The 23,251-nt window shown below is 40.4% G+C and overlaps 1 protein-coding gene and 1 pseudogene across 3 annotated transcripts in view; one reads left to right on the top strand and one right to left on the bottom strand.

The window, feature by feature from the left end:
• Positions 1-23,251, top strand: part of AUTS2 (AUTS2, activator of transcription and developmental regulator) — a 1,212,799-nt gene that overhangs the window by 383,279 nt on the left and 806,269 nt on the right. The gene's annotated exons all lie outside the window — the stretch shown is intronic.
• On the bottom strand, positions 7,268-9,160 carry LOC105887376 (annotated as a pseudogene).

A 23,251-nucleotide genomic window follows, 5' to 3' on the forward strand; every position in this document is an offset into this window, starting at 1 on the left:
GGAGCTTAATGCCTTCTTACGACCTGACTACTTCTAAAGACCACTGCTCTAAAACTTCCTTTTGGCGGGGGAAGTCTTTCTCATCCACCTCTAATCCCAGACTAAAATTACTTGGAAGTCTGATTGGGGAGACTAATGATATACATAAGAAATGATTTATGGCCTCTTACTATTGAACAACAAATCCCAAAATTGAAAATCAGTACACTACATAACAAAGTTGATAAGCATCTAGAGCAGTGGTTCTCAACCTTCCTAATGCTGCAGCCCTTTATTACAGTTTCTGTGGGTTGCAACCCACAGATTGAGAACTGCTAATTCTAGAGCATCTAGAAAGCCACAAGAAGGATTATTCTTTGTGCCTTATGGAGAATGGTTTGCTGTCTATACATGTACCCTGCTTGTATGTATTGTTGGTCACCTCTTTCTGAGTGTCAGATGATGCATTATTTTCATAAAATATTTAACTTTTGTATTTGGTTACCAGTGTCTCTAAAAAGTGCTCTGATATATTGGGTGATGCCTTTGGCTCAGTGGATAGGGCGCAGTGGCCCCATATACTGAGGATGGCGGGTTCAAACCCGGCCCTGGCCAAACTGCAACAAAAAATAACCAGGGATTGTGGTGGGTGTCTGTAGTCCCAGCTCCTCGGGAGGCCAAGGCAAGAGAATTGCTTAAGCCCAAGAGCTGGAGATTGCTGTGAGCTGGGACATCACAGTACTCTACTGAGGGCAAGAAAGTAAGACTCCATCTCCAAAAAAAAAAAAAAAAAAAAATGCTCTGATACAGCTAGAAAGGATCAGATCATAACGCTGTGTAGTTTTTGATGGAACACTGAATCAGGAAAATGCAGTATGCCTTATGTGAAATATATAACTCTCTCTATCTCTACCAGGTTCTACAATCAAAGGGAAAGGCTCTGCTCTGTCTCTTGAATTTGAGTGTTTTTGGTACACACATTTTACATACAGAGAAGGTAATTGTGTTAGAGTTTACTTTTATATTTTAAAATATATCATAGGGTATCTATTATTAGGAATCTTTTAGGAAAATCTCTTCAGCATTGACCCTGTTCTTAGTTGTAATCTCAGCATATATCTGATAAATTCCTTTAAATACATAGCTGTTCCTTCTACACTATGGGTATCTGTTGTTCTTTTCTTTCCTTTTATAGAAAAGAAAATACAGTTTCTGATATGGTTTCTTAGCTCAAAATTCTCTATCTCTTGATGTCAGAAAGAATCAGTTTATTTACCTAATTTATATAACTGGACATATTTATATAATAGAAAAAATAATAAGTAGAATCTTCCTTAACATACTGCTTATAGAGACTAAGCCCATGTTGTGAGGGTGTGTTGACTCTTTCATTCAACATAATTATTGTTTGTTTTACCAGATTTTCCTTTAATCCAATTTTAAAACAATTCAAGCTTTCTGCAGGCTTTTTGGAAAAATCTGAGGAAAAAATAACAAAAGTCATACAACCTGAAGAAATTCTAAGTATCAGAGAACACTTCTATATGAAAGGAATTGGTTCAAGAATTGAGCATCATTTGCTATACTTCACCACATGGTAGGGCATCGATTGGATATCTAACTCTGTGATAGCTTGCATTTGCTTGCCCTGATGATAATTATGACAAGAGGGAAACACTATCTCAGAGTGGACACTGTAGAAGGGAAGGAGTCTTAGAGTTGACCCTTGAGGACGACTTAGGATGGTTTTATTGTCCCTTCAGACCAGTTTGCCACCTTGAGAATCTTAGACAGGCCTGGGGCCTGGGGCCTGGTTCCCTCAAGGATTCTGGAAACTACTTAGCAGGGAGTTTGTGCTATACAAGTCTGTTTTTGGCAGTGGGCCCTGGCTTCTTTCCTGCTAGGCCAGAGAGGAGGTCAGATGCAGATAACACAGGAATGATTTCTGCCTTCTGAAATGCTGAGATGATATGCACTTTTCCCTCCTCCTCAGGTTTTAAGGAAGAGCATATTTATCTTGGAATATAATGAGTAGGAAAGAGCAAGCAGCTTTCTGTTTCCGCTGAATAGCACAGTATAGGTTAGAAACTTTCCAATTTAGTGATTCAACGTGTTCCTCTTTATAGTTTGCATCGTATTTGAAGCCATTTTAAGCTTTACTGTTAAAGTAATTTCTGAATGTTTCATTTGCAAAACTTTGACCTTTCTTGGCAGGTCAAAGGAAACTTTTGTAAAATGTTAGTATCTAAGAAGTTGAGAATTGTGAATTAAGTAAAGGTTAGCGACGGGGTGTGTGTGTATTCATAGCTTGTGCATAAGTGCATGTGCATGGTTGGGTAGGGACTAGGAGGGCTGAATAAGAGAGGAAAAGTCATTCCCAGCAGAAGAAGACCACATACAAAGGTTGAAAAACTCTAGTGGTTTTTGACAGATAAATGAATCCTCCTGAAAGTTTTGTAAGAGCTGTGACCAGCCATGTTTGCTGAAAAAAGGGGAAGTCCTTGAGCACCCATCGCAGTGTACCTCTTCAGATGGTCTTAACAAGTGTTCTGATGCTCTGCCAGAGGCTAATTGCAGCCTCTGCACTCTGTTTCCGCTGCAGTGGAAATAGAATTCTTTTAGTGTAGCTGAGGCAATTCCCCTCAGAGATCATCCCATTTTAATAGTAAACTGTTTCTTTAAAAAAAAAAAAAAAAGCTGGTAAGAGTTAAAGTAGTTTATGCCAGAAGATGAAAATGAATTGCTGCAGAAGCCTGTCTTAATTGTGGTTTCAGAATTATTAAAGGGCTCAATTGCTAGTTTATTAAATCTTTTGTGGTTTTGTGAACTTAATTAATTAATTAATTAATTTAAGACAAAGTCTCAATATGTTGCCCTCAGTAGACTGTTGTGGTGTCCCAGCTCACAGCAGCCTCAAACTCTTGGGCTTCAGTGATTCTCTTGCCTCAGCCTCCCAAATAGCTGGGACTCCAGATACCTGCCAAAACACCTGACTATATTTTTTGTTGCTGTTGCAGTTGTCATTGTTGTTTCGCTGGCCTGGGCCGGGTTGGAATCTGCCAGCCTCGGTGCATGTGGCTGGCACCGTAACCACTGTGCCACAGGTGCCAAACCTTTTTGAGAATTTTTAATTCTCCAGAAAAAATATTTAAAGGTAAAATAGCATTCAATTTTTTATTAGAGAACATACCCCTATTGCAAGAGATGATGACCTTGCAGCTCACAGGGTGTAACCTCTTTCTCTGGTTATTCCTTCCAGGGAACTGGGTGGTGTTTTATCTTATCCTCTGTTCCCTTCCTGGTACCATGTCAGGCTTTGAGTATAATCAGAGGATGTGATTAAGACTCTATCATAGCAGGTGTAGTTTTTGACTGGAAATCTAGGAAATGGTATTCTATAGTGTCTTCAGCTGACTATAGCTATTAAGTAGAGGTTAGGAAATTGTGATGTAATTTAAGGTGATTTATCCTTTATCAAGCTCAATTGTGAGCCTGGAGCTATGTTAAATGCTTTTTATAGCTATGAGTTTATTTAATTCTCCAGAAATCCACATTTTAAAATCGGTTTGATTAGCCTCAGTTTATAGATGGTGAATAAGAGATTGAGAGATAAGAGATTAGTTTGCAGTTATACCCAGCATTTGGCAGGGCTGGGATTGGAACCAAGGCCCTTCTATCTTCCAAACTCCTACATGTAACCCCTGCCTGATGCATTACACTCTTGCCTATAAACTAGTCTTTCTCATTGCCTCCACCAGTTTTGTCCTTCCTCTATTTAAAGATGCTTTAAACAAAACACAACCAGTTATCTACCTCCTAAATTAAGCTTCATTTCTTTCTGTCCCTCCCTCCCAAAGTAATATCCTATACTTAAGCAAATATTAGATATTTGGGGGCTAAAATAAGTAAAACATTTCACTCTTCTCTGACTCTTATTAGAATGCATATTCTCTTATGAATCCCCAATAACTATTCCACAGGAACTGTATTAAAGTGTTGCCTTGTTAAGAAGGTTGAGAACCACTGCTCTAACCAGTCTTCTCAGAGAGACCCTCATTTGCAGCGGCATGATGAATTCAGTAAGCTTATAGACTCAGCTCAGCTGTAGACCTCAGTGAAGTCACTTTACCTCTCTCTACTTTACTTTCATCCCTATGGTGTTTGATCCAGGTCATTCCACAGCCTAGAAGGCCTAGCATTTTTCTGGACAGTAAGTAGGTCACTACCCTTTTGAGTATATACTATTTTAGATTGTTGAAGAAATGGATAATGAAATATAAATTCATTAAAAAGTACTACTAAATTTCTTACATTTTGTGTTTCCTTAATCAGTACATGACTGCTAAACATCAGTGTGTAATCAAATGAGACATTTAGTATTTCTTTTTACTTAAGAAGAGTCCTCATGCAAAAGGGCACAATACTGGTTCTTGTGAAATTTTAAAAGTCCCCTCCCCAAGTAAAATATTCATGACACCTATCAATGATTCAAATTCCAGCTTTTTGAAATCTTTCATTATCTTATTTTTTTCCCTCCTCTGTGAACATTTGGATTTATGACAAAAGGGGAAGAATTATAAGAAAATGGATTAACATTAAAAAAAAATCCCACTTCTCCATAATCTGTCCTGGAGATACACTAATACATACATATTCATCATGTCTTCAAGTACAATTGGGGGTCAGTTGTCACCCCTGTTACCTTTCCCCTTCATACCTCAGCTTTCTTGTGAAACCCTGAGTACCTACCTTACTATTCTCTTAGACCATGAGCTGCTCCACCCTCCTCCTTTTCTTACCCAGCTTACATCACCTATGTAATCCCACCAGCACCCTTAGTTCCTTGAAGCTTTTGTCCTTCTGCCTATTTTCTCTCAGAAATGACTCAGTCATCTGCTGTCCAGAGACCCTATTCTCCTTTGGGAGAATCAAAACTATGTCTGAACTGTTATTATCATAGACCAATAGGCTTCAACGTCTGGTAGCTTTTTCAGTGTTGCTCATCAGTGCTTTTACCAAGTTGCCTTTTCTGTCCTTTTGTTGGTAGTCCCAAACTTTTCCCACTCTCTTCAAGGCTACAATGATAGTAGACATTTATTGAGAACATAGTTGTAGTAGAGCATATGTGCTAAGGACTTCACAGCTTAACTTTTCCTTCCATTGTCCGTTCAGCCATCCAGCAAATTCTAAATAAGCATCAACTGTGTCTAGGCACCATGCCAAATTACAGGCTATAACTATGATTGAGGCAGATTGGAGACTTGTATCAAGAGACCTCCATTTCAGAGGGAGATGCAGAAAAGTAAATAGGCAACAATCACATTGTGTGTCCTAAGGAGGGGAGCAGTTCAGTATGAGATGCACCCAACCTAGACATGTTGATGAGTATGAAGAAGACATCTCAGAGGAAGTGACAGTTAATTGCCAATCTTAAGGATGGGAGAATATGATGAAGGAACATAAGCATATTCCAGTAAGAAGACTACCTAGTGCCTAGAAAGATTTTAGGGAATTGAGAGGCCAGTAAGAATAGAGCTACTGTTCTCAGAAAATCAGGGGGAGGTCTTTTTTTGATGGGTCTCTTATATGATATGTATGCTCAGTCAGCTACTTATTTGAATTAGAATCCACTAAGATCCTTTACTATGCCCGGGTCTTAAGGAATGAGTTTGATAACATCTACTGTCAATGTCACCATGAAGTTTTACTGCATACTTATGTAGCTTCTCAGCTGAAATAATATTAGACTGTTAGATTAGGTGTAGAGGAACATACTTTAGAATCATCACAGGGAAGTTTATAATTATTGTAACTAACTAATTTGATGTAGGGGTAGGGTTTTCCAGGATGGCCTATCAGTGATTGCACCCCTAAAATTTTGAATGCTGAAACAAAGCTGCTTCTCAGCCTTGTAAGAGAAGGTTCAAAAATAGAAGCATATTCCTTTTTCATAAAGACATTTAATAAATGACGCTTCAGGTCCTACCAAATGTTACTCCTTCAAACACCTTAGGTGAGGAGAACATGAGGTGCCTTAGATGGCAGGTTTATAGGACCACATTTTTGGTGCTTTTGTGACGTAGGGACATGAAATAGTGGATACATATGCCCTAGACCTCTGCAGGAAGAAAGGGGAATTAATCCACACGTGACTTTGACTCTTCTGATTGCAATAAGGTATTAATGTTTCATTCAACTTTAGGAATAAGAGTGGATACAAAGTACAGTATTTCACACATTTTTGAAACCATTTTGGAAGATGGAGGCTGATAACATCATACATTCAAACTCACCTGCTTTGGATGCTCTCTCTTTATGGGTGGGGATAGTTTAAGTCGACAGCATCCTGGGGATGATGAATCTCAGTTATTTTGTGTTTGATTAATATTTTTTACTTGACAGTAGAGAGATCGGATATAGGGAGGAGAGATGTGCTATCATATTATTAAATACTTAGAGAATCACTGTGCCTGAATATCACTAGTATATTACCCTTAGTGTAGTAATGCTTAGGTGCCTCACATTTGCATGTGCTAAAACCATAGTCTTAGATTTCACTCCTTTCTTTTACTTCTTGCATCTCATAAAATGGGTGCTGATGCCATTTCACAGGTTTTTTTGAAATCTCAAGAAGTTTAATGAATTAATAGTAGTATAACAAAAATAAAAATATGTTTCTGGAAAAAATATTTACAACATGTCAATCATTTTCCCAAGCTATTAATTCTTTTCTTTTTCTTTCTTTCTTTCTTTCTTTTTTTTTTTAAGTACCTTCATCTTTATTTGGGAAGCAGAGAAGGGAAATCCTGGATCACTCGCCTCCATTCAGCCTGTCCTAGCTAAGCTTGCCCCCTCCTTCTTGAGTGAGGACCAGGTGGGTGTTGGGGTGTCTGGAACTAGCAGAGATGGAGAGCAGGACAGGAGATGGAGGTGAAAGTAGGATCAGATCTGGGACCTAGGGAGAAGACCTGGAGTTCCCAGGATGGGGAGGGGACAGCTAGCAGTGTTTGCATGCAGTGCCAGGGCAAGAGCTATTTCATGCACCCTGATGCAGCTCAGCAAGCAAACTGTCACTTACACATGTTCAGAACAGGGACGTGCTAAGGGTGCTGGATTTCTTGAGGTTTTATTCCCTTGTAACCTGGTCCCTCTAGGCTTAGCTTACCTCATCTATGAGCAGGCATTTATTCACCTATTTGAGCTGCAGGGGAGGAAGAAGGAAAAGGCCTGGAGCGGCAGACAGGAACAAAGCTGGTGGTAGCGCAAGAGCACAGCCAGGGCCCCAGCAGGTGACTACCATAAATATACTACTAGAGTTTAGCCAATCCTAAGCTATACTGTGTCTTGCCCTAAACATTCCTTTCTTTTAGTGCCTCTGTCTCCTCTTGGTTTCTCCCTCCCTGACCCTCCCCATCACAGCTGCCAGCTAATCTGACTTCTCACCATCATCCTCCTGGGTGGGTGCCTCCATCATGCCTGTTCTTACCTTCCTTGGGGTGGGGAGTGGGGGGCTAGGAGCCCAGCGTGGACAGCAAGAAGAGACTGGTGCCTGAGCTGACTGCTAGCAGCAAAGGTGGCTATAACCCCACAGGCAATGGGGTCAGAGGCAGGGCCAGAGCCTGCAACTGAGATAGCTAGTGGGCTTGGAGCTGCTGTCAGATGATGGAATTCAGCTCAGGAGCAGTGAGCTGCTTAGTCCTCTCGATGGCTCCCAAGATCTGCTGCTAATGGTCTTGGGAGAGAGAGGGCAGGATGTAGGCACAAATGCCATTCAGCCTTTTGACTATTTCAGCCTACTTGTGCATGTCAATGTTTAAGCCATAGAACATCTCATAGTACATCACATAGTGACACTGCATCTCCAACTTCTTCCTGGCCAGCTTGTCACATTCAAACTGTAGGCTGTGATACTGAGTCTGCAGCAGCTGAAATTCATCTTTACTGCAACTCAGGAGTCCAAGGTGGTGAATTTGAGTTGTTGGGGGTAGGTGTGAGGAGCCCTGGATGTGTGCCATGGGCATGCTCTGTGAAGTTGGCTCCTGGCTGGGCATCTCTTCTCTCTCAGCCTCAGTTTCCTCTGCTTCCAAGCTATTAATTCTTATGGCTAAATACGAGGAACTGTTTTGGCAGCAAGAACAAGGAAAAGGGAATAGCAAGAGAAAGCTATCCCAGTTTCTCTTTTTGTGGCTCTAAGAGGTTAGAAGATGTTGTTTCAGCTGGAGAATTTAAAATGAATTCCTGTTCACTTTTTGCTAAAGAGACTGAACTATTCTTAGTGTTATGTTCTATAGGTATGGAGAAAGGTCATCTCTAGATTTTGTCTTGGAGATCCTAGGGTTAAAGTCATGGCAGAGTCTTTTCCCTACACACTGGCTCTTGTCAGAATAATGTTTGGCCAGGTGTTAATCTGTGTCCTGAGGGGAGTGCTGGAATTCATTATTCATTCTGTGGGAGTAGGAGTGGGAGGAGAAGGCTGTCCTTCAGGGAGGGTACCAGGGCCAGGACCTGCCTCCTGCCATTAGTGACATGTGCCATTTGTGGTGAAGGCAGCTGAAGTTCATTTGAGGAATTCTCTTGTCAGCCAGCCAAGAGAGAAACACAGAGGGAGTTGGAGGGAGGGAGCGGCAGACAGCTTGGCAAGGCAGTCCTAGAATGCAGTTTCAGGAGCAAGATCACAAACAGTGTTTGAGGCGCTAAGGGAAGGTGCATTGGAATATAAAGGGAAAGGAGGCCAGGTTTGAAGTAGTGCATTTTCCTATTTTTTTTTTCCTTTTGTCCCTCCTGTCTTTGAATACTTGTCATCCTTTGGAAAACTCAGCATCTGAAAGAAACTTTTGCTGACATACTGCTTTTTCTCCAGCGTTATATTGTGGGGTTTTGTTTTTTCTTTTTATTTTTTTCCATCCTCTTTTCTTCAGAGGGCAGGAGGTGGGACAATGATCAAGTCAAGCTGGTTTTATGTTAAATTCAAATATGCAGAGAAGGTAAGTCAATATGTTTTCTTCCCCCCACCCCCCCCAAACCTGCCACCTCCCTCCAGTCTTCTCCTGTTGATGGGCTTCTCTGGCCACTCAGGAAAGTGGATGTAGCTGAGAAGTTTTATTTGTGAATGTGTTTCCTCTGGCTTACTGATTCTTGGACTAAACACAGGCTCTGTACTTACGATCTGACATTGCCACATTGCTGCTGACCAAGAGGAAGGAATCTTCAGACTCTGTTCTGAAGGCATTATTTAGAATTTAAAGAGGAAAAATAATGAAACCGCAGTAACAGAAAAGGCAGGATATGCTGCTTAAGATTGAATAGAGAGTTTATCAACGGTAATATTTGTTATGAAATGATGCATTTTTGGTTCTGAAATAAATTGACAATTACTTCCCATTACCTATTACTTGCTTAATCAGAAATTTTACTTTTGTTTCTTTCAGCTAATTGACTATTCATATATAGAATAAGAGTTTTGTAATATTTGAATGTAGAAAGAATCCCTATCATGTTGTCTAACCACATATGAAACTATATGAGATTACATATATTTTAGGGAAAGAGAAATTTTAGTTGTGCCCCAAGTTTTGATGTTAAATGATTCTATATTTTAACACACCATTACCAGACTTTTAGGAAAAAAGTGTGTATCTCCTTCTACATCTTTACTTATCTGTAGCTGTTAGATGTATTTTTGATTTTGGATCAAATATGTGTTACTTTGTTGGGAATTTACGGGGTTGGTAGTGAGGTTTCCAGGAGGATCCTAAAATGCTTCCCTTTTGAAATCTTTCTTCCCTGATTTGATTATTGAGAACATCAGCATTATTGACAGTATAGTTAGCTGATCTAGACAATGGAATCATCATGGCAAGAAGCAAAACTGTGGTGATTGTCTTCATATTCCTTAAGACTATGTTGGGTCTGAAAAAGCCTCCCAAATTAACCCCAACCAACAAACTCGAGACTCACTCCGATGTAAAGGGCATAAGGTGAGATTTATTACAGATCCGGGGGACCCAGAGGCCCCGGGCCTGGACTCTCCTGGCATGCAAGCCGAGGACGAGCCCCAAACTCCGGGTGAAGGCAGTTTTTATAGGGTACAGAAAGCAAGAAGGGAAAAAGGGTATGAGTACACTTTTGATTGGTGGTTGGTGAGATCACTAGTAAAGGAAGGTTTGCATGGGTGGCTGATGATTTCACTAGTACAGGTGAGGGGGCGGATTTCTTAACCGGTGCTTGATTAAGTGGCTGGAGGGAAATTACCTGTTAGGGTAATAAAAACTTATTGTGTTATTGCAGTAGGGTGACTTAGTTAATAAGGAATTGGGGGCTTATTGCTCTGTTGCCCAGGGTGGTACTATTTGGTTGAGTAACTATGAAAGGAATGAGAAAGGTTGCAGGGTGGGCCCTGCGGGTATGGTTTAAGCTACTAGGAATGGAATGGGGAGGGTTACAAGGTGGGCCCTGCAGGCCAGGGCCCAGGAACAGAACTTATGTGGAAACAACAAAATGGAGCTGATCTGGTCCTCACAACTATATGCATAAGCACATTTCAAATCCCTCCTCCAGTCGTCTACTTTATAAAGAAGTTAGAACACTTTAGGCTCACTTTTACTTTTTTTCTGTATGTTTTTTACTGCTATATTTTTGTAACAGGAAAATAACTTCTTTACCTTTAATGAAATTGAAGGATTTTTATTTAAAAGATCTATCCTCCTTTTAAACCCATTTGCATTTTTATCTTTTAAAGCTATTATAAGTAAATTACTATCTTTTTGTGTATAGGAAATAGAAAGCTTATTGTTGTGGTTTGGGATTTATTTTTATCCTTAGTGGACTGCTTTCCTTTGAGAAGTTTACTACCCCTTGTTTGCTTGCTGTTATGAATTTTACTAACTTAAAACTATACTATCTCCTTAACCTTTTCCTTAAATGTTCTTTTGTGGAAACTTGAGTTAAAGCGTGTGACTACAGTAATGTTAAAAGAGGAAACTCATTTCAAGAAAGGAGCTTTATAAAAAGAAAAAGAAGGGGAGCATTAAGTTAATTACTTCATTTGAATTACCATATGGCTTTTCCTTTAGCAATCAAATAAGGAGAGAATGCATTCATATACTAAGGCATGATAAAGTTATATTACATAAGGTTCTAACCTGTTTGAATAATATCTTTCTTGCTTTTATTAGAATGGGGAAAAAGAAAAACACAAATCTCAGCCGTGTTTCTGCCATACTTTTAGTGTTCTAGATCTGATTTTCCTAGCAGAGCTTTTTGTTCTTTTGTTCTTTCACATTGAATCACTTTTTAAAATTTACATTGGAGAGATTTTCCTTCAAAACTCATCAAAGTACAATGAATTTTATCTGGGGAGAGAAAAGTCTTTAGTATAAACACAAGGACGGAGATGCTCAAAAACCAAATTTAAACCATTCTTTTAATGTTCTTCAAAAGATCCATTCTTATAAAGCATTCTTAATTTGGAATTTCCTCCACTATCTTAAAAAGGACAAAAAATAAACCCCTCTCTTCATTTTTAAACACTGACCATTTTGGTTTGATATAAACTTATAATTGTTGGAAAGAGATTTCTTATATAAAATTTGCTTGCACCTATAAGAAAATACATTGCACAGTATCCTTAGTAGCTATTTCCTAGTTCATCATTTAGGAAAATGATTTAGTCAGTCTTCAGTAGTGAGAATGAAAAATTAAGATTGTCAAGTAATGCATGACTAAAAACATTGGCATAGAAGAATACTATTCACTTGGTGGTCATCAGGATTCTAATCCCTTTGCAGAATTAAAAGACAGGCCAGATGCTGTGGCTCAGTGTGCCAGCACTTGGGGAGGCCAAGGTGGAAGAAATATTTGAAACCTGCCTGGGCAGTATAGTGAGATCCCTTTCCTCATCCCTCCCCCCTCAAGTTAGTCCGATTTGGTGGTGTGTGCCTGTAGTCCTAGCTACTTGAGAGGCTAAGGTGGGAGGATTGCTTGAACTCAGGATTTCAAAGCTGAAGTGAGTACCACTGTACTCCAGCCTGAGTGACAGAGCAAGACCCTGTCTCTTAAAAGAAAAAAAAAATACATAGAGTAAAACAAACACCTCCTAAAACCACCACACAAACATCCACTTTTTATGAATTTCTGTCTAAATTACTTATAAGAGCTGTCTCTTTTTTTTTAATTAGATTGATATCCAGCCAGCATTCCTTCTAAAAGGAATTTCTTCTAAAAGTGGACTTTCTTGAATTTAGTTTATCCTCTTCTCTTTTTCTTTTCTCATTCTGTATTTTTTCTTTCAGCAATTTCCTATTTCCATATGTTTTTCTGTATACTGTAACTATTCATTCCAAAATCTCTTTTAACTAGTCTAATAGCTTTTGAGTTCCAGAGGCATATATTTAATTAGGTAGGTAGATATCTGTCCCAAAGTTCAATAGATACCTTAAAGACAGCATCTCTAAAATGCAATTAATTTCTTCTTCCTTAACCACACATTTCCTTCCTCTTTTTTTTCCTGGCATAGCTAAAGCAGCCAGCTGGTCATCTACATTCCCAAAGGCTCTGCTGGTTCTGTGCTTACCATCCCTCCTTTGGCTTATTAGAGGAGGCTCATAATCAGTAGCCCTGTTGTATTCATGGTGCCTTCCAGGGCTCCAAGAACCCTCCTGGAGTAATCTCATTAAAAGCTCCATCTGAATCTCTTATTCTCTTATTTTTCTGCTTGTTAACTGTTGCCTCATCTGCCTACACATCCTTGCTTGATTTCTGTTAGCAGTGGTAGCACTTGGCCTTGTATATACATAATGCATCTTAGTGTAATTACTTACCTCTGTTCTTCATAGTAACACTGTCTTTTTAATCCATTATCCCAGAATTTAATAGATGTTTAGTTATTCCCTAAATGCTATTGAGTAAATCAAACTTTTTTTTAGTAGTCTGGCATAATTTGAATTCTGCTTTTGTGATTTGCTTATTGTATATGATCATGGGCAATTTATTGAAACTTATTGACATTATTACCTCACAAATAAATGTGGAGAATTATCACGTACTTTTTTAGTGGAACTTTTAATTTTGCAATAATAGTAGTATATAATAATAGTACAACATTCAGTTTTAAGAAATAATACAGAGAGATGCCCTCCTAACAACGATATTGACATTAATATAGTGAAAGCACAGAACAATTATATCACCAAAAGACTCTTTCCTATTGCCCTTTCATAGTTGTACCACTTTCTTTTTACTCCCACATCCCCATCATTAACTCCTGATAACTAATCATTTTTCTCCATTTTTGTAATTTTGTCATTTCAAGAGTATTATAGAAAAGTTGCATCATACAACATGCAACTTTTAGGGGTCTTTTTTCACTTAGCATCATTCTCTAGAGATTCATCCAAGTTGTATGCTGTTTGTTGTTTTATTTCTGTGGAGTATTCTTTAGTGTGGATGTATCATTATTTGTTTATTTGTTTATTTATTTGAGAAAGAATCACAGCCTGTTGCCCTGGGTAGCATGTTCATAGCAACTTCCAACTCTTGGGGTCAAGCAGTCCTTTTGCCTCAGTTTTTTATATTTTTAGTAGAGACAGGGTCTTGCTCTGGCTCAGGCTGGTCTCAAACCCATAAATTCAAGCAATCCACCTGCCTCAGCCTCCCAGAGTTCTAGGATTACGCGTGTGAGCCACAGCACCTGGCCTTACCATAGTTTATTTAATCATTCCTTCATTGAAGGACGTCTGGGTTATTTCCACACAACTGCTGTGAACATTTATATACATGTTTTGGTATGAATTTAAGTTTTCTTTTCTCTGGGATAAATGCCCAAAAGTGCGATTGCTGGGTAGTATGGTAGTTGCATGGTTAATTTTTTTTTTAAGTAATTATTATAAGTATACAATAGTTGTATATATTTATAGGGTACATGTGATGTTTAAATACAGGCATACAATATAAATTAATCAAAGCAGGGTAATTGGGTTATTTATCACCTTGGGTATTTATCATTTCTTTGTGTTAAGAACATTCTAATTCTCTTTGGGTTATTTTGAAGTATGCCCTAACTTATTGTTGATTATAGTCACTTTGTTATGCTATCAAATATTGTTCGTTCTGCCTATATTATTGCATCCAATAACCTTCCTCACTTTTATGCTTCCCCTTCTGGTAATGATAATTCTACAATTGCTTTTAATATTTAGCTCACACACTAGTGAGAACATAGGAGATTTATATTTCTGTGATTGGCTTATTTAATACAGTGTTTTCCAGTTTTATCCGTGTTTTTACAGTGTCGGAATTTCATTCCTTTTATGGCTATGTAATATTTCATTGTGTTTAAGTACCATACTTTCTTTAACCATTCATTCATTAACAGACACTTAATGTTGATTCCAAATCTTGGCTATTGTGAATAGTGCTGCAGTAAACATGGGAGGGCAGGTTTCTTTTTGATATGCCAAATTCCTCTTTTTTGGATATATAACTCACAGTGGGATTGCGAGGTCATATGGTAATTCTATTTTTAGCTTATTGAGGAACCTCCATACTGTTCTGCATAGTGATTGCAGTAATTTATATCCCACCAGCAGGGTACAAGGATTCCCCTTTCTCCACATCCTCACCAAAATTCATTATTACCTGTCTTTTTGATAAAAGCCCTTTTAACTGGGGTGAGATGATATCTCACTGTAGATTTGATTTGTATTTATTTCTCTTGATAGCTGAGAGGTTATTCCAAGATGTGAATGGAAAGAAAAAGTTCTATATGGGCAATGTGGCCTTTATTCATTTGGGTGCAAATGTGCTGAGTTTGAAAAAGAAGTCAGCACGTGGGTTAAGGTGGGGTGGGAATATAAGAGTTGGGGGAGGTTGTGCATTGGTGTACTTATTCTTTTCTGGGTGGGACTTGTGCACTCATTTGTGTGTCCCTGCTCTTGGTCTATCATCTCGGTCTTTTTGGTCTGTTCTAAGGAGGTAGACTGATCAGCGTGGTGTCTCTTTGACTGCTTAAGGGTTGAGGGTTGGCCTCCGCTGCCTATAAGGAAAAAAAGAGAGGGGGAAACGGGTAGGGTTTATAGGAACACTCTCAGATCTTCAGTCTGAAGTGGTTGGTATCCGTGTAGGGTGAGTATATGAGTGGTTGTTTTTCTTGTGATTGCCTGGTCAATAAATCAATAAATCAGGAGATGAGGTAGAGGACTACTTGTCCGAAACTGAGAATGAGAAAGATAATAATTAGTGGCCCTAAAATAGGAAGTAACCAAAGAGGACATGAATTGAATAAAGATCAGGGGTTAGATGATTCATGATATGTTTGATTCTGTTGGATTCCTTCTTGGAGTTTTTTTTTTTTACTTTGCCTATGATTGATTATTCCTGACTGGTCGACAAAGAAACCACATTCTTCTCCCAGAAAAATGCACGGGCCTCCTTTTTCTGCTGTAAGTAAGTCTAAGGCTCAGTGATTTTGGAGGACTCCTGCAGCTAAAGAATTAATTTGGGATTACAGGGTGACTTTTCCTTATCTTCATTGAGTTCTAGGGAGAGTTGGTGACAAAAGTGGATTGATATACTAATGCCTCCATTGCTGTGTCAGATCCAGCCATTGTGCCTGTTCCAAGGAGTACAGGGAGGAAAGTGGCTCTTTTTTTTTTTTTTTTTTTTGCTTTTAGAGACAGCGTTTTACTTTGTCACACTTTGTAGAGTGCTGTGGCATCACAACTCACAGCTACCTCCAGCTCTTTGGGTTAGGTCAGTGGTTCTCAACTGTCCTAATGCCGTGACCATTTTATACAGTTCCTCCTATTGTGGTAATCCCCAACCATAAAATTATTTTCGTTGCTACTTCATAACTGTAATTTTGCTACTGTTCTAAATCATAGTGTAAATATCTGATATGCAGGATGTATTTAGGCAACCACCGTGAAAACTTTGTTTAACCTCCAAAGGGGTCGCGACTCACAGGTTGAGAACTGCTGGCTTAGGTGATTCTTTTGCCTCAGCCTCTAGAGTAGCTGGGACTACAGGTGCCCACCACAACACCTGGCTATTTTTTTGTTGCAGTTTGGCCGTGGGCGGGTTTGAACCTGCCACCCACAGTATATGAGGCCAGTGCCCTACCCATTGAGCCACAGGCGCTGCCCAAGGTGGCTCTTTTTTGTCTGGAAGTAGGGGGATGCATCAGGGTCTGAGTTAGGGAGGAGTCATTCACAAAAGAGACTTGGGGTGTGAGGAAAACTCACACGAAAAGATCAGAGTGGTCAGCATGCAGGCACTGATCAGTAGAGTGAGTGCAGAAGAAAAATATTACTAGAGGGACACACAAGGAGTTAGATAAGGGAAAAGTTGAGTTGAAGGAACCGAGATCAGGTTGTATAAAACCTACAAATAGGAAGTAACCAAAGTGAGATTGGTTAAATCTCACTGTACAAGTGAGATTGAAGCAGGTTAAATTAGGGAAAGCTAGGGGTGAAATAGTTATGGGGCCAAACAGAGCTGTCTTATTTTCTGCTGGAATAGAAACATTTATATTGATCAGGTATGGGTATGGGATTGAAAAGATGTTGGTACAAAGAAAGGCACATCCAGCATCCTTAGGAGGAAAGAAGAGAGGAAGAGTTCAAGGGGGCTGAGAAAGCGATGTTTAAAAGCTGGGGAATAAGGGAGTGTTGCTGTAGATCTTGTAGGACAGTGAGGCCTAATCCTTTATAAGGTGGAGGTTATACTGGAAGAGGAGTTTTTTTATGAGTTGTCCTGTTTCTTACTGATGTGCCATGTCCTAGGTTCCTCTATCTGATGATCCTACATGCGTGAGGTATGTCCAGCAAACAGTAGTCCTGACTTCACCTCCAGGGCATCCAGTGCCCATATTTTGCCAGTCCAATATCTCTTTCTTCCATAAGAATATTCAGAGGATGGCTTGGCGCCTGTGGCTCAAGTGGCTAAGGCACCAGCCACATACACCTAAGGTGGCAGGTTCAAATCCAGCCCAGGCCTGCCAAACAACAATGATGGCTGCAACCAAAAAATAGCTGGATGTTGTGGTGGGCACCTGTGGTCCCAGCTACTTGGGAGGCTGAGGCAGGAGACTCGCTTGAGCCCAGCAGTTGGAGGTTGCTGTGAGCTGTGATGCCACAGCACTCTACCCAGGGGGACAGGTTGAGGCTCTATCTTAAAAAAAAGAATATTCAGAGGCTTTGGTAGCATCATTTTCAGTGTGCTAGCTCGTAAGTATGGCTAGCGAAAGAGGGAGTCTGAGCTAAGAATCTGCCATAGTTGACGTGGAAATAGAGGTTGGTAAGGTATTCACGGAGATATGAGGTTTGGGTAGTAAGACAATCTGTGCATTCAGTCAGGGTTGATGGGGACGGGGGAAGGGCCAGGATTGACAGGAGGGATAGCCAGAAGGAAAAGGACTATGAAGAGGAAAAGTTGGGTTTCCTCAGGGGGATAGTCTTGGAAGGTGCCTTGTCTCCACAGGTCTTGAAAGGCTTCAGAGAGGTCATCCCAGCTTTGAACATTAGTTAGAGTAGCTAGGCATCTTGAGAAAAGTTATGGAGAAAAGGGAAGAATTGGGGGGAATGTTACACATTTATGGGGAAGTGGACTCTTGGGGGATCCTGGTGAGTTTTAAGGCAGTAGGGAATAGTAATTGTGATTTCCAGTGGGGTGTCTTCCAGTGTTAGAAGTTTTTCTGTAGGACACAGCTTTATTCTGGGTGGTGATCCAGACTGGGGGTGTCCAAGAGGTGAACAGCCCTGAGGGGTTATATGCAGGGACAGGGAGAAATTGGAGATCAGAGTTTTCTATAAAGAGGATTAGAAGCTGGAGTAAACGAGGTACGGAAAGTAAAGATGGTAAGTGTTCATGTTTTTAAAGGGATAGAATGTTATGGGGGGGTATGTAGATATATGGGGGCATGGTGGGTAAGTTTCTTGGCCTCCAGGAAAAGGAGGGACATGGCTGCTGTTGCTTGGAGGGAAGGGGGCCAGCCTAGGGCTGCAAATTCTATCTGTTTTGAGAGGAATACTATTATGAGGTGATTATCTTGAGTTTTCTGTGTTAGGACCCCTCCTGCACATCCGTGGTGTTCTGACACTGAACGATCAAGTGGATAGGCCAGGATCAGGGATGGGAAGGAAGAATGCTTTGTACAGAGAGGATTGTAGGGAGAGGAAGGAACTTGACCAAAGCTGGTGGGGGTGTAGGAGGTCGGTTGGGGGACTTTTAGCAGCAGTTTATAGAGTTTTATTACCCCAAGGCCATGAAATTGGGAATCCAGGTGCTAAAATATCCTAGAACCCCCAGGAAGGAGAGGAGGTCATTTTTTAAGGAAGGGACAAGGAGGAGATGGCCAGAATGCTGTCATGGGGAATGAGTTTTTCTCATTTCTGCCAGAGGATGCTGAGGTATTGCCCAGAGAGAGAAATTAACTGAGCTTTGGAAGGGGACACGCTCTACCCCTTGGTGGTGAGGAAAAAGAGTAAGTGAATATAGTGTCTTGCCAGAAGGCAGAGGGGAGGGGCTTCATAGGAGAAGGTCATCTACGTACTAAAGAACTGTAGAATTTTTTGGCCTGAAGTGGCCAAAGGCATTAAGTGGCCTGAAATGCCTGACCAAAGTAATGAGGACTGTCTCTAAATCCTTGTGGGAGAACTGTCCAGGTGAGTTGTTGGCTGGTGAAGGAATCGATCGGGGCTGGTCCAGGTGAAGGTAAAGAGGGGTTGGGAGAGCTCGTGGATGGAGACGGTAAAAAAGATGTCTTTGAGATCTAAAACTGTGTAATGTGGGATATTCAAAGGAATGGGTAGGAGGGTATAGGGATTAGGGACTACTGGGTGAGCAGGCCAAATAATTTCCTTTTTTCTTTTTCTTTCTTTCTTTCTCTCTCTTTTTTTTTTTTTTTTAGAGATAGAGTCTCACTTTATTGCCCTGGTAGAATGCCATGGTGTCACACAGCTCACAGCAACCTCCAACTCCTGGACTTAGGTGATTCTCTTGCTTCAGCCTCCCAAGTAGCTGGGACTACGGGTGCCCACCACAACACCTGGCTATTTTTTTGTTGCAGTTTGGCTGGGCCTAGTTTGAACCTACCACCCTTTGTACTTGGGGCTAGAGCCCTACCCACTGAGCCACAGTCCCACCCAGGCCGAATAATTTCAATGATGGCCCATAAGTCTTGCACTAACTTATATGAACCATCAGGTTTTATTACAGGAAGGATGGGATTATTATGGGCAGAGTTAAGAGGTTTGAGAATATGGGCTGACCGAAGTATGAGGATGAGAGGTTTAATGTCCCAGAGGGCCACCATGGGGATTGGATATTGTTTAAGGGAAGGATATGAATGTTGGGATCAGAGGGTAATGAGAATGGGTGAATGATGGGAGGCTACAGAAGGAAGAGAGGTACCCCACGCCATGGGGTCTACAGGGAGGTTGGATTGAGAGAATGGAGGAGTAATAGGGGAGAGGTTAGAGAGGAGTAAGATGTGTAGTGAGGCTCCAAAAGGATAGAACCTACAAGAATTGTCAGGGTTGCTTGTAATTTTGAGAGGATATCTCTGCTTAGTAGGAGAATGCTGCATGAAGGAATGATTAAGAATGAATTTGAAAAAGAATGTCCAGAAAGTGAGCACCACAAGGGTGGGGTAGTGTGAGGGCATAATAAATTGCCATCAATACCCACCACCCAGCTCTCTGTTTGTTGTAAAAGACCTTTGTAGGAGAGTAGTGTGGAGTAAGTGGCCACAGTATCAGTGTGAAAAGAGATTGGCTTACCTTTCACTATTAGATTTACCTGGAGCTCAGTCTTAGTGATCATCCAAGGGGCCTTCTGCATTTCCAGGAACCATCAGTCTGTAGCAGCCAAGCCCAAGATGTAAGGGAGGTCCTGAAAGAAACTGTGAACCAGATCCTCAGAAGGACCTGGGCAGTCAGACTTCCAGTGATGACCTCCACAGGCTGGATATGGCTTGGGGGAGGGGTTTAGATTTGGGCACCCCCTGGCACAGTGGCCAGTTTTTAAGCACTTAAATCATGGTCCCAGGGGAGGTTTTCTTTTTCCGGACTATCCAGAGGAGTTTCAAGAAGTAGCCGGGATTTGTCTAATGGTAGAAGCCAATAACTAGAGCTCTGAGAGGTGCTGATACTTAGAGGCTTCTCCTCAGTTATTGAATACTTGAAGGCCAGGTTAGTGAGATCTTGTCAGGAGTCTGAGGGCACTGAGGGGATTGTTGGAGTTTTTTTCCAGAAATCAGGTGCAGACTGGAAGTTATAATGCATATTGATAACGAGCCTGTTCTCACTGCTTTCTGGAAATAGGGTAGTATAGTGGTGGGGGCTTTGTTAAGACAGGCTATTTTCATCTTGTTTCTGGGTTATTTCTTTCAATTTGTCATAATTGATGGCCTTATGGGCTGCTTTTTTAAGTCCCTCTAAGAGACACTAGACCACGTCGTCCTGGAAGCGGATTCCAGGAGCATCAGTTTGGTAATTCCAATTAGGGTCTTCCTAGCATCATCTAGCAGGGTTTGGTCTGTTCTCCGTAGATCTTCAGTGTGTACCTGAGCCTGGTTGCAAACTCTGCTCCCTCTCTTCTGAAGTTAGGGTGGACGTGAGGATGAAATACAAATCATGCCAGGTTAGATCATATGGCATGATTTATACGTCATCCTCACCTCTACCCTATGGAGTGTAAGAAGGAGAGGTTTGTCTGCTGGTTCAAAGGAATATGGTGGAGTTTCTGGTGGCTGGGGGGATTCAGGGAGGGCTGGTTTGGCCTGTGAAAGGAATGGGGGTTAGCTCCACCCACAGTGCAATATTGTGTGTGTTTCTTGCTCCCAAATATGCCTGTGTTTCTTGCTTCTCTCTTCGCCCCCCTGCCTCCACTAGAGTCACTGTTTCCACTGCTATCCATTCAACACCCAGACCCCCTAGGGAGTGGCCACACACTCTGGGTGCTGCAGGGGGTAGACTTTCATATTGCCAGGCAAGGTGGGGAAGCTTGGACTGAGAATTCAGAATTGTGGGGAGAGTGTTTGTTCAGTTTTCTGCTTGGCAGGATGATGCCTAGGCTCAAAGGTGTGACTTCTCTGGAGGAAGAGGCCCAGTATTTAGTGGCTCTCACCTGTGGGGTAAAATGAGAGATCCTTTGTACCCTGTTTGCTTGAGGGCGGAGGTCTCTCATCCTCATGAGGATGGGCTTTGTACTTGGAATTTGTTTACTAGGATCCTCTTTCTTGAAGTCACAGGTTGCCACAGCTGAGATGATATGTACTTGTCTATCTTCTTTCCTATCTCAGCTCCCTCCTTCAGTTTCAGGGCCAAATCTGTCAAGAATTTCTCCCTCTGGTCAGGAGCCTTTGGAGAAAGTTGCCTCTAGTTGCCCATCTTCCTTTCCCCACCAGGCTGAGTAATTTTATCTGTTTTATCTTCAAGTTCTCTAATTATTCCTCTGCTTGGTGTTGAGTCTTTTCTTTAATTGAAAAAAATTTTATTTTTCGTAAAAACATAATTCATGAAATTTACCATCTCAAATATTTTTAAATGCACAGCTCAGTAACGTTATAATGTTAAGTATGTTAACATTATTGTGAAACAGATCTCTAGAACTTTATTATCATACAAATCTGAAACTCTGTTCTTATTATATAACTCCCCTTTTCATGCTCCTCTCAGCCTCTGGTAACCACTAATCTTTCTGTGTTTGTGGATATGACTACTGTAGATACTTCATGTGTTTGGACTTATATAGTACTTGTCTTTTTATGATTGGCTCATTTCACCTAACATAATGTCCTTGAGGTTCTTTTCATGTTATAGAATGTGACATGATTTTCCTTCCTAAGACTGATAATATTCCATTGCATGAATATACTACGTAATATTTGTATATGCACCTATTGATGGATTCTTGGGTAGAGTTCACCTGTTGTCAATTGTGAATATGTTATCATGCCACAAACATAGTTGCTCTGAGACCCTGATTTCAATTGTTTCGGGCTTATAACAAGAAGTGAGAAAGCTGGATCATGTAGTAGTTCCTTTTCAACTTTGTAAAAAAACTTCCATAGTGTTTTTCATAGAATTGTGCCACTTTATAATCCCAATACTGTACAAGTGTTCTAAATTTTACGTATCCTCTCCAACTCACATCTTAATGGGTGTGAGTTGAATGCAGTACAGTTTTGATGTGCATTTCTCTGACTAGTGATACGGAGCATGTTTCTTGGCCATTGACATTATCATCTTTGGAGAAATGTCTAATCATACTCTTTGCCCATTTTAAAATCAGGTATATAGTGTTTTTGTTCTTGTTGTTTAGTTTTGAGGGTTCTTTATACATATAACCTAGATATTAGCCCTTTATTGGGTATATGGTTTGAAACTTTTTTTTCTATTATGTAGGTTGGTTTTGCACTTAGTTGACTGTCTCCTTCAATGTTTTTAAGTTTAACATAGTTCCGTATGTCCATTTTGCTTTTGTTGCCTGTACTTTTGATGTTTTAAGAATGTCAAATCTAATGTCATAAAGTTTTTCCTGGGTGTTTTTTTCTAGGAAGTTTGCAATTTTATAGTTTTAGGTCTTATATTCAGGTCTTTAATTCACTTGGAATTGGTATTTGTATACAGTGCAATGAAAGAGTTCAAATTTATTCTTTTGCATGTAGCTGTGCAGTTTCCTAGTATCATTTGTTGAATAAACTATCTTTAGCCATTGAATGCCCTTGGCACTTTTGTCAAAGATTGTTTAACTATATATGTGAGGCTTTATTTCTGTGCTCTGTATTACATTCCATTGTTCTATTTTTCTTTCTTTATGTCAGCACTACAAATTTTTGGTTACTGTAGCTTTGTCATATGTTTGGAATCAGGAAGTTTGAGTCCTCCATCTTTGTTCTTTTATTCCAGAATTGTTTCGACTATTTAGGATTCCTTAACATTACATAGAAATTTTAGGATATATTTTTCTGTTTCTGCAAAACATGCTTGGCCGGGTGTGGTGGTTCACACCTGTAATCCCAGCACTCTGGGAGGCCGAGGTGGGTGGATTGCCCTGAGCTCAGAGGTTCAAGACCAGCCTGAGCCAGAGTGAGACCCCCGTCTCTCAAAAAAATAAAAAATAAAACATGCCGTTGGGATTTTGATAGAGATTGTGTCGAATCTCTAGCACTTTGGGTAGTATGAACATCTTTTTTCTTTTTCAGTTTTTGGCTAGGGCTAGGTTTGAACCTGCCATCTCCAGCATATGGGGCCCGTGCCCTACTCCTTTGAGC

This window comes from Otolemur garnettii, unplaced genomic scaffold, assembly GCF_000181295.1.
Source record: "Otolemur garnettii isolate 467f Iridium unplaced genomic scaffold, OtoGar3 scaffold00077, whole genome shotgun sequence".
In the NCBI taxonomy this organism is placed as follows: domain Eukaryota; kingdom Metazoa; phylum Chordata; class Mammalia; order Primates; family Galagidae; genus Otolemur; species Otolemur garnettii.